The sequence below is a fragment of the Gopherus flavomarginatus genome, chromosome 5, assembly GCF_025201925.1.
Source record: "Gopherus flavomarginatus isolate rGopFla2 chromosome 5, rGopFla2.mat.asm, whole genome shotgun sequence".
In the NCBI taxonomy this organism is placed as follows: Eukaryota; Metazoa; Chordata; order Testudines; family Testudinidae; genus Gopherus; species Gopherus flavomarginatus.
In genome coordinates, this window is record NC_066621.1 from 17,492,450 (window position 1) to 17,508,307 (window position 15,858).

Below are 15,858 nucleotides of genomic sequence, written 5' to 3' on the forward strand. Positions count from 1 at the left end.
CGCTTCACTGTGTCTTTGCAAGAGGAAGGGCAGATTTCAGTTTGGAGTGAGAGACCTTGGGTTTTATCCCTAGCTCTGCTGGCCTACTGTGCAACCCTAAGCAAATCCATTAACACCTTCCCACCCTACCCCCCGAACCTCAGTTTCCTTCTCTTTCAATGGGGACACCACTGAACGCACAGGGGAAGCTGCAAGACTAAATTAGCTGATCTTTGCAAAAAGTGCTTTGAGATCATTTTGCAGATGGGGCCGGGGGGAAGAGACACTGAGTGAGGAGGAAGGGCTTGCTCCACGTCATGCAGCAGGTCAGCGCCAGAGTCCAGAGAAGAATCCATGAGTGCCAGCTACCAGTCTCACCCTGATCTAACCACTAGGTAATGCTGCCTGCCCAGAATTCTCTCTCTCTCTCTCTCTCTGAATTATTTTCTCAACAGCTCTCTAGAAGTTAAGCGCGGGACAGAGAGGAAAAAGCAGACGCACAAAAGGAGAGAAGCTGAGAGAAGGCAATGCCGTAGCGTGACAGCTGAGCCGATCAGAAGCCCAGCTTGCCAAAGGAGATCGTGCTGCTGTAGCCAGCAATAGAGAGCTCCGAGATATCCAGTTTTAACTGCACGAGCCACACAAGGAGAGCTTTGTTCACGAAGAGATACTGGGACTGTCCCTGGTTTTATGAGGCTTTGGGAACCCTGTAAAAGTCTGCATGGGTTTATTAAGCTGGCAAATTACTTGAACAAGAAGAATACGGCTCGTGCCAACGCCAGGCCGTGTGTCAAAAGGGCACCCAGTCAGTTGATCTGGGGGAGATGGGACGAACCCCTGCCACTTGGAGACGGGGACGCCCGTGACGAGTGGGCACACGTGCGCCGAGGGAGGCGCGGATGGAATGCAGGAGGCCCACCCCGAACAGGCTCTCATGGGGCAATTTAATTCACTCCCTGCTGACTCTCTCACTTTGTTGTGCTCTGAAGCACGAAATTACAAGATTTACAGGAAAAAATGACATGGTCTTCCAATCTCTCACAGGGGCCTCCCCATGACAGCCCTGCAGCTCACCCAGAGAAGCAACCCTCTTCTCTCCTGCACACACCCCCCGGCCCTCGACCCCGCCAGATGGCCAAGGATGGCCAAGAAACCAGCAGAAGAGTTACAGAGATACCTGCTGGGCAGGGAGGTGGGGGGAAGGATCGGGGTGTGGGGAAGGGGACAGCTTTCCATTCCAACCACCTGCTGCTAAGAAGACTGGCACCAGTTTTGTTTTGGCGGGAGCATATTTCAATCAGACAGCCAGCGGCACGTAGGCACAACTGAGAGGCTGAGGTGCAGCACCACCCAACTCTGCTGTGTGGTGGAGATAGTGTTACACTGTCAGCGCACTCACCCGATGGCTCAGAGTCAGAAAGCTGGTCATGCGACATGGGGACGGCCAGGCTGCACCAGACCCGGGGTCCATTTACTCGAGCATGCTGTCTTCACCAGCCACCAGCCCCAGCTGCTTCAGTGCAAGGTGCCCTGCAGTGACTGGACTTGCCACCAAGGAAAGTTTCATTCTAACCCCACAGACTTCACTGACTCCAGCAACTTGCACTCCAAGCTCCCTCTCCTACCTCAGTGATGAGCCCCATGCCCACACAGCCCACTTGTGTGTGATTTAAGTCACCACAGAGCCAGGGCTCAAGCTGGTGGGTTAGAATTGAATGGGAGATGACTGGCACTGGCTGGCAAAACTCAAGGGCTTAACTTGATTCCCTGAGACGGCCATACAGGAGGATGGGGACCCACGGCATTAGCCTTTCATCCTTCTCAGGGCTTAGCATTCGGGTCAGCTACTCCATCACCACGGGGCAAATGGTCATTGAGGCAACATCCAGTACTCAGGAGAGGCTGCTGAGATCTAGAATGGCTGCTGGCCAGAACTGAGATGCATTGGCATAGCTGTATGAGGGAAAATCAGCATTTTACTCCTACTTACCAGTGGTGGGGGTGAGGTAATAGCATGATCAGAGTGGGAACATCATTCATCTTCATCTTGATCCCCAGGTGACCCATTTTGCCAGAGTATGAAAGGCTCAGAGACCAGCCCAACCCATAATCCAGGTTCTCAACACCCCAGAACCTTGCAGAAGCAGAACTATACAGCTCTGCCCCAGCTCTAACAAACTCAGTGGCAGTCACTTGGCAAGCAAAGAAAGTGGGTCGTCATGGGATACTCACTGCCACCCAGAGATGACCTCAGTCCATTGCCGTCTTTCCTCAGGAAACAATGAAGCTGCACTTACAAAAATCTTGCTTGATTTACGATGGGTGCTTTCTCTACCAGATTCCAACCTGGGCCTCCCACCAGGGCCAAAATCACCTTGATATGGGAGTAGAGATGAAAGGCAAGATTTTTTGGACAGGTCACCTGCACTTGCCAACCTCTTTCAACAGGCCAGAAGATTAGCTTCAAAAAGCAACACTTGAAGTTAGCGGTATGGAACCGCCCCTTAAAAGTTAGAAGGCATGAAGTCCAAGTTACTCATAATTCTTTGCTATTTAATTTTGAGAGTATGGGGAAAAGGTCCCCATTTAGAAGAGAATTTGGCTTCACCTCCTGCTAATGATCTATGAAACTGGGGGGGGAGAGAGGGAGGGTTAATTGTACCCTGCTCCATGGTGCTATTCAAAGAGTCATTAGTGCGATAGCCACAATTAGGAACAAATAGTTTGTGTCCAATTTGTTTCCTGGATGATTGTCTTTGATCAGTAAATTAGCCCATTTTAAAAAGAAGTTTGTAAGACCTAAGACACATCAAACAGCTGACACCGCCTGGCTTCCCCATATACAAGACCAGTGGCAGCAACTGTTACTGAGCAGAGGGAATGCAAATGTTGGGATAGTGGAAGGGGAAGAGACCTGACCTATGTAGTGGTTTTGTGCTGAGTTAACTATTTCTGTGAGAGGTGTTTACTCAACAAAGCTAAGATCAGGAAGACCCCTGCTGAGGATGCAGTCATACCAGTATACTAGCACAGTTTGTACAGCTTAAGCACCGTTGTACTGGTATAACTGCGTCCACATTAGAGGATCACGCCACTTAACGACACCAGTTTCTAAACAGATATACTAAACATAGTATCAAAAAGCCCCTTGTATGTATACAAGCCCTTAGTTCCTTGGAAAAAGAAGTTTCCCCGATTTCTAAATTCCCATCTAGATCCAGATAAAAAACTGCCCCAAAGCCCAGGGCTTTCTGAATCGGGGTGTCTGGATTTCTTTGTATATGCTTCATACTTGATTTTCATCTGTTTCTTTGCAGCTAGGCTGTACAACTCCAGAGCAACAAGAACTACTAGGAAAAAAAGAGTGTCTCAGATTAATCCCGGCTGTGGCGAAACGCAATGTCCGGACAACAGAAGTGTTATGCTAGTATCAGATCCCAAGAAGAAACAAGAGATTCTGCTGTAGCGAAAAATTCCCCACCAGGACGCACTGGAAAAATTGAATAACCACAGCTCTATTGGCTAATGAGTCTGGAGGGGCTGTTCTCTTTTCACCTGAGAGCCTGATTCCTTTGAGTTCGTGCTATGGTTGAAATAAATACTACATGCTGTATTCCCCCCTCTAATTTCAGAAGAAAGCGGGTCATTACAAGTCAGTGTGTGGGGATCTCAGAGCAGGAACAGTCTGCTATCCAGCTTTCCACCCAAGACACAGGGCATTTAAATTCTTCCCTGAAATAATACACCTCTCTCTAGGCCAGGTTTCATATCTACTGGCAAGCAAAGCAAGCAAGCCAAGGAGCAAATGAACCTGGTGATGAAGTTGTCCTCCTGTACGAGATGAATCTGGTGCGACTCATCCCTCGTTCCTAGAAGTCCTGTTTTTATCCCCATCACAAAAAACCACCACTAGTTAGAACTACATGGCCTCCATGTTGGCAGTCCTAGGAGAGACTAAAAATTGAATGGGCCCTAGAGACTGAGCTTCCACACAGACTCCAATGGGCATCAAACCTGTGCCTTTCGTCAGTCCATATGGCAAATCGATTTGCTGAACAACCTTCTTGCCTAGCAGTTAGAGCAGCAGCCTGCCACTCAGGTTCCATTTCTATCCCTGGCCTGCTGGGTGACCCTGGGCAAGTCACTCCCCCTTCCTGTGCTGTGCTTCATTGTGCCTCAGTTTCCCCCCAAGATGTAAAACAGGGATAATGATGCTGATCATCTTTGTACAGCACTGAGAGCTAGAGATGAAAATTGCTATATGAGAGCTAGGCATTATTACTACTTCTGGGGAGAGCTGGGTCCCCGCAGGACCATTTAATGGAGAAATCCCAGAACTAACCAGCATGAAAATACAAGAGAAGCACATCCAAGTCAGGACTGGATTAGCTGGGATGATCACTTAGAGGGGAGGCCAGGAATGCAAGGCAAGGCATTTTCAGTAGAGGCTCTCTCCTTAAGGAACTCCATTCTTCTTGGGGTTCTTCAGAACTTAGCCTTCAAGACCCAGCATTAAGTATGTCTGCAGGCAATTAAATGAATTTCTGAATTAGGAGAATTAAGACCTTACCAGCCAGCTAAGGTAGCCACTGGGCTAACAGCAGTGCTTAAGCACTCAGATGCTATGGTGATAGATGCTGGTACACAGAGAACCCAGATGGATAGTACTTTGGATACTCCAAGAGGATAAGCCTATGTTTTCAGAAGTAACTCAGGAGTGGGGATGCCCAACTAGAGATACACCCCCCACCAAAAGGGGCATGATTTTCAGAGGGGTGGGTGCTCAGGCACTTGAAAAATCAGGTGCCTTGAAGGGGTCTCAAGCCAGGGTTCCAAAATCACTCGGTCACTTTGGAAAATCTTTACAGAATAAAAGCATAAAAATATTAGAGCCAAATCTTTAAAAAAAAATAGCACATTTTTAATTAACAGTCACCTAGACACTACAGCAGGAGAGGCCAGAAGACCATGTGCTCTTTACTGCACCAGGAGGGTGTGGATTTCCATACAGCATGGGGATGAAACACTGGCTGAAACTAACTAGGGGAATTCCCACCTGGATGGGACCAAAGCTTCCAATGGGGCCTTAACCTCCACTGTTAAAAAACAAAAAAAACAAAAAAAAACCCACCACCACAAAAATTATATTAACAGAGCAGAGGGAGCGGGGGGAAAAAGGGGTCTATAAAAATGAGATTAGATCTCCCCCCAAGAGCTTTGGGGAATAAAAAGATTATAAATTATTTTTACACTACCCTCATAAAAATGACAGTCACATTCCAGAATTAGAACTATTAAAATAAGAGAGACAGATATTTTTAGATGGATATTAACCGTAAATGATGCCATATTGAAAACCACTCCCCTACTCCACTTCCTCCATCCCCATTCTAACATAATCAGAACCAAATGGCTCCAAGAGATCAAAATTAATAAAATGACAGAATTCTTTACAAAAAAGGAGAAATCTTTTTCAACTCCCTCTCGGCCCCATTTGTTCTTCCCTTTACCACACACACCCTAACGCTTCTGGACTTCGATCCTCCTTGGCTAAAGGGGTTAAATCCATTTTCACTAATGGAGAACACAAGGAACAAGTCTGACCATTGCTCCCAACAATTCCCTTTCTCCCTATGCTTGGAAAAAAAATTAAACATTTATGCTCAGTCATATATGAAATATAAATCAGGCAACCTAACAGAGAGATGAGTTTACTTAAGTGCTCTAGTCTCATTTTTATCTCAAATACCCTAATAATAGCATATGACATAATACATTTGAAATGTGAGCACTTGCTTTTATAGCACAATGCCAACCACACCAGAGTCTCACCACCACCACCTCCATCCCCTTTTGAATAAGAAAAACAGCTGATTTGGTTATAAGTTTGGTGTCTTGTTTTTGTTTAATACTTTAACATTTCTTTTACATACACCTGTAATAAATAGGTTTTTTTTTTAAAGCACAGCACAAATATTACAGCAGACAGATGGGATTGCTTTTCCAGATGGGCCCTTTCTAGATAATTGCCAGTTGGAACATGTGCTACCAGGAGCCCTCAGGCTGACAGGAGGAGAAGGAGAGGGTGCTGATTTGGGGGATGGAGGCAAGCATTGTGCAGTCTAATGCTGGGTTTTCCAGAGCATAAGGAGAGTTAGGTGCTCACGTCCCAGTGAAACTCATTAGGATTTAGGAGATGTCCATGGACATCAGGCACCTGACTGCACTGAAAATCCAAGCCTTCAATCTGGACTGAGAGGGTTCATGGTCTCTAACCTCTCGTATGAGATCCCACGCGAGTGAGCTGTAGTTGCTGGATGGGAAGTTGATCTTCCAGGATGCGCTGCCAGCTGGTTTTGGGGTAAGGGGCTGCCTTTAAAAGCCATTTTTGAAAAACCCCATGGGTTAATTAAAAAGGCAAGTTTTCAGATGGTCTATCCAAGACAAAACCCTCCCTCCTTACTCACCCACCTCCCTCCTTGTGCCCCACCTCCATCCCAGCATCTCCTCTTCCCTGCTGAGATCTCCCCCTCCGGTTTCCCATCCCAACACCTCTTAATCCTTCCCTGCCTCCTCCCACCTCCTCCTCTGTGTCTTGAACCTCTCTCCCCTTCTCCTTCCACCTACCCCCCCCTTCTCCCTTTCTGGCTCACTGCTTCCCCCCTTCTCACTCCCCTTCCCTTCCCTTCCCCTCCCCCCTCTCCCAGCTGCCTGAAGTTGGAAGGTTTCCTTGTCTGGTGTGAGTCACACACACAAAAGATGTGCCTGCCCAAGCCGAGCAACCCGCCGATGGCGGAGACGCCCTCCTTCCTCAAAGCCCCGCAACAAAGGGACTTCAAGGAGACCAGGTTTTCCTTAACTCCTCGAGGACAACATCAGAGTACTGGTGCAACTTGGAGATGAGGGTTCTAAGCACCCGTCCCCTCTCCCCTGGGTGGACATTGTCCCTCCTGAGCCCTGCGATGGGTAAGCACCAATGGCCACAGATATCCCCACCTGCCTCTTGGTCAAGTCTTGCTTTAGACCCCATGTCTCAGAGGAGCTGGACTTGCCTGCCTGGGGCAAGCAGGCTGAAGCCACAGTGATGCTCCCCTTTGGGGGGCTAGATACAATCATGACCCAGAAGTGCTTAAATACACTAGACATCATAGGGCCAAACAGCTCCATCGACTATTCTCAAGCGGTGCCTAAAGGCACACCTGGCCCCCTTCTCCTGGAGCATCATTCCACTTACTCAGGAGTTTGATATCTCCTGTGGAATGGTGAAGGAGATTACGGGGAGGGGAAGCGGGGAAGGCCCCCCCAACAGTGGAGCTGGCCCCATTAATCTCCAATTGTCCTAGAGAATCGCCCGCTAAGCCAGCACCAGAGCTCCAAAAAACTCTTGCATAGACAATTGCAAGTGGATGCTGGCTCATTGAAGGGAGACACGAGACAGCGGGAGGCTGCATGAAATGTCATTCCATCCAAACCCAGCTGGGAAGCAGAAGTTTAAACACAGCCTGTAACATAGGAAGTAAACCTAGTCCAAAGGCTGGGTCCGCGGCGGCTGCTTCTGGAGATGAAATGCACTTGCTGCCTGTCGGCCTGCATTCTCCACTAGTTACAGGGCACGGTCAATTGAGTTAGGCAAGAAAAAGAGAGAAGAGCTAAATGTTATAGGAAGCAAGACACATAGAAAAACATAACATGGATCCCTTACATTGCACTAGCACCTTCTCTCTTGAGGGATTCAAAAAACAACCCCCCAAATCCCCACAATCTTTCCAGATACATTTTACATTAGATACACACACCAATCACCCATCACTGGAATGTGGCCATCTCTGAAGTGAGGGCTGGCAGCTCTTTGGACAGCTCACAACTGGTTTTGATAGGAAGATTATACCCTAACTGGCTCAAACTGCAGGGAGAGGTGACGAAAATTGCAGGAGGCAGAATGGAGCGAACAAAATTTGGAACAAGTCTGGCCAAAGCACTAGAGCCACTTTTTTGGAGAAAAATGCTACGATAATCATCTTTATGACTCATTCTGAAGACCAAGCCTGGACTCCAGGCTCACACAGCACAGGGGGCTTAACTCCCATTGTAAGAGGGGATCTCTGGATCCAAGATTATCAGAAGACATTTGGGGTTCTTCACCTTTTAAGTGCTCAAGTGGAAATAACCTTCAAGGGGCGTGATTTCCAGAGGGTGAGTCCAGCATTTTCTGGAAGCCCCGTCAAATTTAAGGCACATCCATTTGGGCACCAAGGAGGAGAGACAGTGAGATCTCCAGAATCACTAGGTCAAAATCTTGGCCAGAAGCCTGTCAGGTGTGGGAAGAGCTAGGGGCCAGCCCAGTTCCACCACAAGCCTACGATCAGTATCAGCATTCAGAGAGGGACAGGAGCTCCCCGCAAGAGCCCAGCCCTGGCAGAGATTCATACAGCCAGCCACACAAGATTTAAGAAGACAACACTGAGGATGAAGGAACGCAGGGGAGGCCAAATGAGTTGCTCGGGCTCAGACCAGACCCATCCTGCACCATGCTTTTCAACCAGTTGGTGCCACCATTTCTCAGGTGGTTACCTAACCAAGCGCCTGGGATGAAAGTTGGAGAGGGCGTCTCAGCAGGGTTCTGTCACCTGAGGCTCCTGTCCCTCGTGAAGCCAGCAGCAGTCAATGGGCAGCAGGGATGCAGTGCGGACCTGTTGCAGTGGTATCCAGCACATTCCCCCCTATTCCTCCTCCCCATCACTCATCCTGCTACGAGTGATTCTTCTCCACTCACCACCTTAGTCCCCAGCTGCCATCCCAACCTTCCCCCCGAGGACCATGGAAAGGGAGGAGTTCCAACAGTCCTCCCAGCTTCCCCACCTGACTGAGCGTCTTGTTGGGTGGGGGCAGGGCAGGGACTAGCCCCCCTGAGTTAAAAACTCATTAATGTGCAAAGACCCGGGTCCTTTTGAATCTCATTACAGGATGTTAGCACGCTGGAGGTCTCTTGACGTTCCCACAGCAACCACTGTGGGAGTTCCCAGATGCTAGGCAACCCTCCCATGACCCCGGCTGGCCTTTCCCCTCCAGCGACCCCTGCCACAATGTAAGCGCGCGCTATTGAATCCCAGGATGCTTTTCAACTGGGCCCCACCATTGAAATCCAGGGATTTAACCCTAACGCCATCACCGTGCTTGGGGGATGGGGAGGGGAAAGATCCCTCCCTCCCCTCCACTCTGTTCAGAAAGGGCCTGCGGAAGCCGGGCAGGAAGCTGTTTCTAACGCTCCAGTCTGAGAAGGCTGGGGGCTGTTGTCTAGGAGCCTGATTTCAATCCCCATTACTCCAGTGTAAATCCAGAGTGAAGCCACTGATGGCAATGGATTTACTCTGCGTTTACCAGCAGGGCTAACCAAGATTAGAACCAAGCCCTCGGACATCAACCCAGACTCCAAGGGCTAGATCTGCATCTTGGTGAGGTCTGTTAGGTTAACACAGATATTATGCTGCTCAAGACACGGGACAGCATGACAGGTACTGAAACTGGCACGAGATTGGACAGCAGGAGACACCAGAGCAAAATGACACTCAGAGTGTCTCTAAAACCATCGGCACCTGGGTTGCAGCTGCAGACTATGTGCACATCCCCCCCCGTGCATGCAAATTGGGCATGTGCAAACTGGGCATCATTGCACACACTGTCCCTCTTAGCATGGCATGTGACCATTTTGCACAACCAAGTGTGCAATCTACACTCACTTGGCTAGCTGGTTCAGCTCAAGCACCACCCATGTATAAAAACATAAGAACATCCACAGTTCATTTAGACCATACACAAGTACAGAAGGGCTGTGTTAATCATCATGGGTCAGGGCATAAACCAGCCACTAACTGCCTGAGGTCAGGAAGAGAGGCTTTGCCTAGGGGCTGGTTATTCTGTAACTGTCCATGATGGGGTTTTCTTGTACCTTCCTCTGAAGCCACTCAAGCTGAGAGAGAAAAGGCAAAGAACTAGATTGACCCTGGGTCTGACCCTGCCTGGCAAAACCTAGGGTTGAAAGAAACAAGACCATGGAATAGTGGTTACAGCATGGGGCTGGGAAAGGGGCGGGGCAGTGGGGGAGAAATCAGTCACAGTTAAAGCTCCACAGGAGAAATCTTATGGCAGGGAAGCCAAGCCATCTGTCTTGACCTGCACACACTGGGAAGGTGGCGCTGTGGAATCAAGTTAGTTGAAGCCCAATGGGATGCCCAAGCTGGTGGGACACACTTATGATGTCACACTGGACTGTTTGTGCAAGACAGTCTGCACAGAGTGTGGTGCAAGGACTCTCGTGGGTCCCCAAATGGTTCTGGGCACCTTTTCAGGCCCCAAAAGGTGTGCTCATTGGGACAGGGGGTTCACTCAACCAAGCGAAGGCCCGTGCTGGAAATAACGGGAAAGGTGTGGTCTCTAGCAGGGCAAAGGATGGGAGCAGCCCCTTTTACATGAATGGCTGTTTCAGTTCTTTAGGGAGGCATTAAGGTTGAGGATCCTGTCCAGCTTGGGCAAGTCCAGTCTGCTGGCATCTTACACTGTCACTGCAGTTTCAATTGGAACATCTCTTCTTCCCTTCCCCTCTTAAACCATAGCATATAGCACTTGAGGTACAACACGGTGACGTGGGCCAAGAGCTCTGGTGAGAACGGGGCCATCACCTCCTGAGTGGGATCCCTCTGTAGCCCTTTGGGATGCATCTGCAGTCTGCAAAGGGTTAAGAGAGTCCCAAGAACGACACATTAGTTTCCTAGCACAAAACTCCGGCAGGTAGCTCTCAAGATCTCCCCCGGCCGGACCAACCCCCTTTCCTGCACTCGAATTTGGCAACCCCTCCTGGGACCAAGTGCCGGCTGCAGGTCATGCAGCCACCTCACTCCTTTCATCTCTGTTTAAACAAGCTCTTCTGCTCTGCCCGTTGCGTGGAAACAGACACTCCATCTTGTTCAAAAATGACGTGCGCTCTCTCTCCAGCGCTGTTTGTTTCAGTCTAAACTCCTGTCAGATGCCTGACTTCTGACTCTCTCTGTTTATCTCTCTCTCCTTCTGTCACCTCATTACTCCACAGCCCAGCTCACATTTCCCGGCCTTGTTTACTCTGAGCTCAGGAGATGGGCACTTGCTCAGTGCGGGAAGAGAACACACTATATACCGGTGGCAACCGGAATGAACGCAATGAAAAGCTCACGCCAGTGCCTGGTCCAAAATCCAGCCCCACAGGCAGCCCAATTCTGGGGCTTGAACCCGCTTCGGCGGAAGAGGAACTTCTGCACAAGATCCTCCCCGTGACCTCTCGCACCCCCCGTGATCAGTTGGAAAGCCACACGCCCGCTGGAGAGACAAAGGGTTACAATCTCGTGGTGTGAGCATGGCACCAGAAGCCAGGAATTCCCCACTTCCAGTGCCAGTTCTGACTTCTCTTCCTGCCTTGGGCAAGTCATTTCACCTCTGTAAAAATGGGACAATCCCTTCTCTCCCTCCCAGGGGTTTATTTAAGCCAGGCTTGCAAAATTAAGCGTTAATAAGGAAAGCACATTGTGTTAGATTGGAGACAATTCTGTAGGAACTCCCCAAGCATTTAAACCCTAGATGACTGTGTGTTCACAACCCCCTTTTGGGGATGGCATCAATCCAATTATTTCCTCCCCATAGACCTCAATGGCCCATAAACGGTTTTTCAAAACTCTCCGTGGAATTCGCATAGTTAAAAAAGCCAAAACCGAGACATTTCAGGAACTGCAGCACAAACAGGGACATGGGAGCCAGCAGACAGGAACGGCCCAGTGGTCCAGTATCCTGCTTTCGACAGGGGTAAATGCCAGATGCATCTGAGGAAAATAGAAAACCTTCATAAAGCACCTAATTGTGCAAAACTCTCTATATGAGGACATTTACTCCTGACCCCAGCTGGTACTCAGCTTGTTCCCTGAAGCACAAAGATTGATGGGCCTTAGGAATGTCTATTCAAGCTACTGTCACTGCAGATGTCATTCAAGCTTGGAAGCTCACCAAGTAAAACCTTGTGCCAGAGAGTTCCACATGCAGCGTCAAAATATCATTATCATCCCACACACCCTTGTTCCTGGAGTATATGATGAGAAGGGCAGAGCGGGGGGAATAGCTTGTGACTCCAAGCACATCTCCTATTGCCTCATCGCTCGCGACCAGCGACCCAGATGGGCAGTGGTGCCCGCAGGGCTGGGGCAGCTGGGATACAAACACCATTGGAATGTCAGGAGGAAGAGAATTTGCTATGGCCAAGAAACCACGGCATCAGGGACAGGATTTAGGCTGATGAGGGCTAACGGGATGCTAGATTCTCCGCCTCAGCCCACCAGCCAGTTCTAAAGGAGCACTTTGTAATGCATTCAGTGATTCAGCAACCAGACAACCACAACGGCTGGAAAAGATTCGAAGAGAATTTTAAAATCCACATCCCCAGATCGCCTCTCCACTACAGGGGGTTGCGCTTCCCACCACTGTGTCTGACGAACATCTGAATTACCCTCCATTAGCACAGCTTCACTACAGGGTGTCTTGATCATGTCACTCTCGATCTGGGGGTGGAGACCACCCCACCCAGCCCACATTGCTAGGCAGAAGGGGTGCCTGAGATGGGAAAGGGGGCCCAGATATGGAAAAGGTTAAGAATCACCCATCTAGATACACTGACCGTGTCAGAGACCATGCCTAGTCTCATGGATCACAGGTTCTGTTCCCAGCTCTGGAAGGGGAATGCCTAATCTGAGAGCAAGAGTTGGCTACCAGGACTGCTGGCTTCAATTCCCCAACTCTGAGAGGCAAGGGCAGGCTAGTGACTAGAGAATAGGATTGGGGCTTCTTGTCACTGACTCATCACACAACTTTGGTCCAGTCATTTGCTCTCTCTCTCCTACCCCATACATGAAACTGGGATACCACCAGCACTTCCCTGCCTCCAGGGGTGCAGTGCTGCAACCCTTGCATTCACGAACCTTTCTGACATGCCTTATGAGCCTCTGGTGCTAACACACGGCTCTCTCTGCCTGACCCCCAGCAGCCTGCATGCAGCATCCGGGGATGTGACCCGGTGCCTGCGAGGGGGCGAGTGAGCATTCACAGGGGGTCGCAGCAGACAGAAGGAGTGATAGGAATGCCAGGCACTAATGGGAATCAACTGCCTTTACTCATTCCCCAGCGGCCTGTGCTAATAGCCACCGGGGCCCTGGCAGAGTCACTTGTGCTTTCCAAGCACACAGCCTGCCATCCCCTTTGCCTTGTCCCGGCAACAAAGGAACAAGCGTCTCCTATTTACCATGGCTAGGCGAGTCTGAAGCACACGCTGCCACTAAGTCAATTTCAGTGCCCTCTGCGCAGGGCACTGTGAAGGCAACCGCACCCCCCCTACCCTGTTGGGGAGGGGAGAGGACGAGCAGCATCTCATTCGGCGGGTGACTCGGAGAAGCATTACATGCATGATTACCCTTCAGATCAGGGGAACAGTGGCTTAACTGCGTGAGAAACGGCTGTTATTCAGGTAATGGATTTACAGCGCTCGCTACTAAAGTATCAGACACAGCAATTTTTTACAGCTTTCACGCTGGAATTTATGGCTCAGGGAGGCGATCTCCACACGAGGCTGGGATCATTGCCTTATTTAGTATCTGAGGAGGAAAATTTATGTTTTCTCCGAAGTTTGTTTTGAAAAGGTAACCTGCAGGCATGCATGCACCCCCCCACCCCTAGTCTAAACTACACATGCGCCCCCCGCCCCTAGCTGCACTCAAGCACAGTGAGCGAGAGTTGTGTGTGCATGCGCACACACACAAACTACACACGCATAGCTGCATGTGTGCACACATACTTGGTGGGCATGTGCGTAGCTCAGGGTGCATGTATTTCCCAAGTTATATGTGTGTGCATACATGCAGAGATCAAGCTATATGTGCACCAATGCACCCCTGCACCCAGAACTCGGCATGTGCAAAGAGGCCTATGTGCAAGAGCACAGAGATGCACACAGAAATACACACAGACGTATGCACACATGAGCTGACTGGCTCACTGAGCCCAAGATTTGCACACAAATGAATTTGCAGGAAGACATCTGTACAAAGGCAGGCGTGCTCAGAGACAGATGCACACAGGCATGCCTACATACACTCACCAGCATACCCGTCCTTACAGGGCTGTGAGCCCCAAAGCATGGAAGAGAAGGAGCAGACGTCGGTAATCTCCGAGAGTAAAGAGGAAGAGCCCATGGAGTAGAGAAAGAAGCAACTACCTACTTTACGCCCAGTGGGTTTTTACAATCGTTTTGTACTCACAGCCCTTTCCCTCCCCTGACGTCCCAACACCATGCATTCAGCTTTTGACACTGTCTTACATTCATTCCATATGAAAGGATCCCAGAGCCACATGGTCTGTAGCAAGACAGGGATCACTCTGCCAGCACTGAAATGCAGCCATCCCTGTTGCAAAGCACAACACCCATTCCAACCGTGCAATGGAACACTAAAGAACCATCTGAAGTGCAGATCGACATCTCCAGCTGAAATTGCAGGAGAACTGAGGGAGGCAGGGTGCAACTGGCCATGCTGGAATGTGGCCTGAGCATCAGAGCTAACATCCCAAAACTAAGGGGATGAGTGTGCCAAGTGGATCTTCAAGGATCTTGCCTTCTGGCCCTTAGTCTGAACTCCCCATTGATGAGGTGGCATCTCCAGTGGCGCTGGCGCCCTTGGAGGCTCATGCTCTTGGCTGAAAGTGAATGACAAGATTGGCCCAGAGCAAGGCACGCACATTGAGGTGAGGTGGGGTTTGCTGGACGGCAGAAGTTCACTGAAGTACTGAGAGCAGCAGCCCTGCCCCACCTGCCTCCTCTTTCGTGGGGTGCCAAGGTCAGGCAGAGCAGATGCAACTATTGTGTTCTCCCATATACCACTGCAGACAGTACTTGAGAGGGACTGGACAGAGCACCCTCATATGAAAGACCGTACTCAAAGAATAGTTACCAGTGGTTCACTCTCCAACTGGGAGGAAACAAGTGGGGTCCCACAGGGTCAGTCCTGGGCCCGGTACTATTCAATATTTTCATTAATGACTTGAATAATGGAACGGGGAGCATGTAACAAAATCTGCTGACGCTACCAAGCTAGGAGGGGTTGCAAGCACTTTGGAGGAGAGGATCAGAATTCAAAACAACCTTGACAAATTGGAGAACTTGTCTGAAAATCAACAAGATGAAGTTTATCAAAAGCTAAGTGCAAAGTACTTTACTTAGGAGAAAAAAATCAAATGCACAACTATACAATGGGGAGTAACTGACTCGGTGGTAGTTCTTGTGAAAAGGATCTGGGGCTGAGAGTGAATCCTAATTTAAATGAGTCAACAATGTGATGCAGTAGCAAAACAGACTAATATCATTCTGGGGTCTATTAACGGAGTGGCGAATATAAGACATGAGAGGTAATTGACCTGCTCTACTCTGCAATGGTGAGACCTCAGCTGTAGCCCTGTGACCAATTCTGGGTGCCAAAATTTAGGAAAGATGTGGACAAATTGGAGACTCAAGAGGAGAACAACAAAGAGGTGAAAAGGTTTAGCAACCCTGGCCTCTGAGGAAAGGTTAAAGAAAACTGGGCATATTTAGTCTTGAGAAAAAACAACTGAGTGGGAAGCCGAAAGCAGTCTTCAAAATATATTAAGGGCTGTTACAAAGAGGACTGATCAGTTGTTCTCTATGTCCATTGAAGGGTCAGGCAAGCAGTATTTGGCTTAATCTGCAGCAAGGGAGATGAAGTTGAATGTTTTCCTGATATTTAACTTGTAAGGCTAGCTAAGCTCTGGAATAAGCTTCCAAGGGAGGTTGTGGACTTCCCATCT

The 15,858-nt window shown here is 49.4% G+C and overlaps 1 protein-coding gene across 7 annotated transcripts in view; it reads right to left on the reverse strand.

Annotated features, from left to right (window-relative positions):
• FOXP4 (forkhead box P4) overlaps positions 1 to 15,858 on the reverse strand; it is a 142,061-nt gene that overhangs the window by 81,268 nt on the left and 44,935 nt on the right. The window lies entirely within an intron of this gene.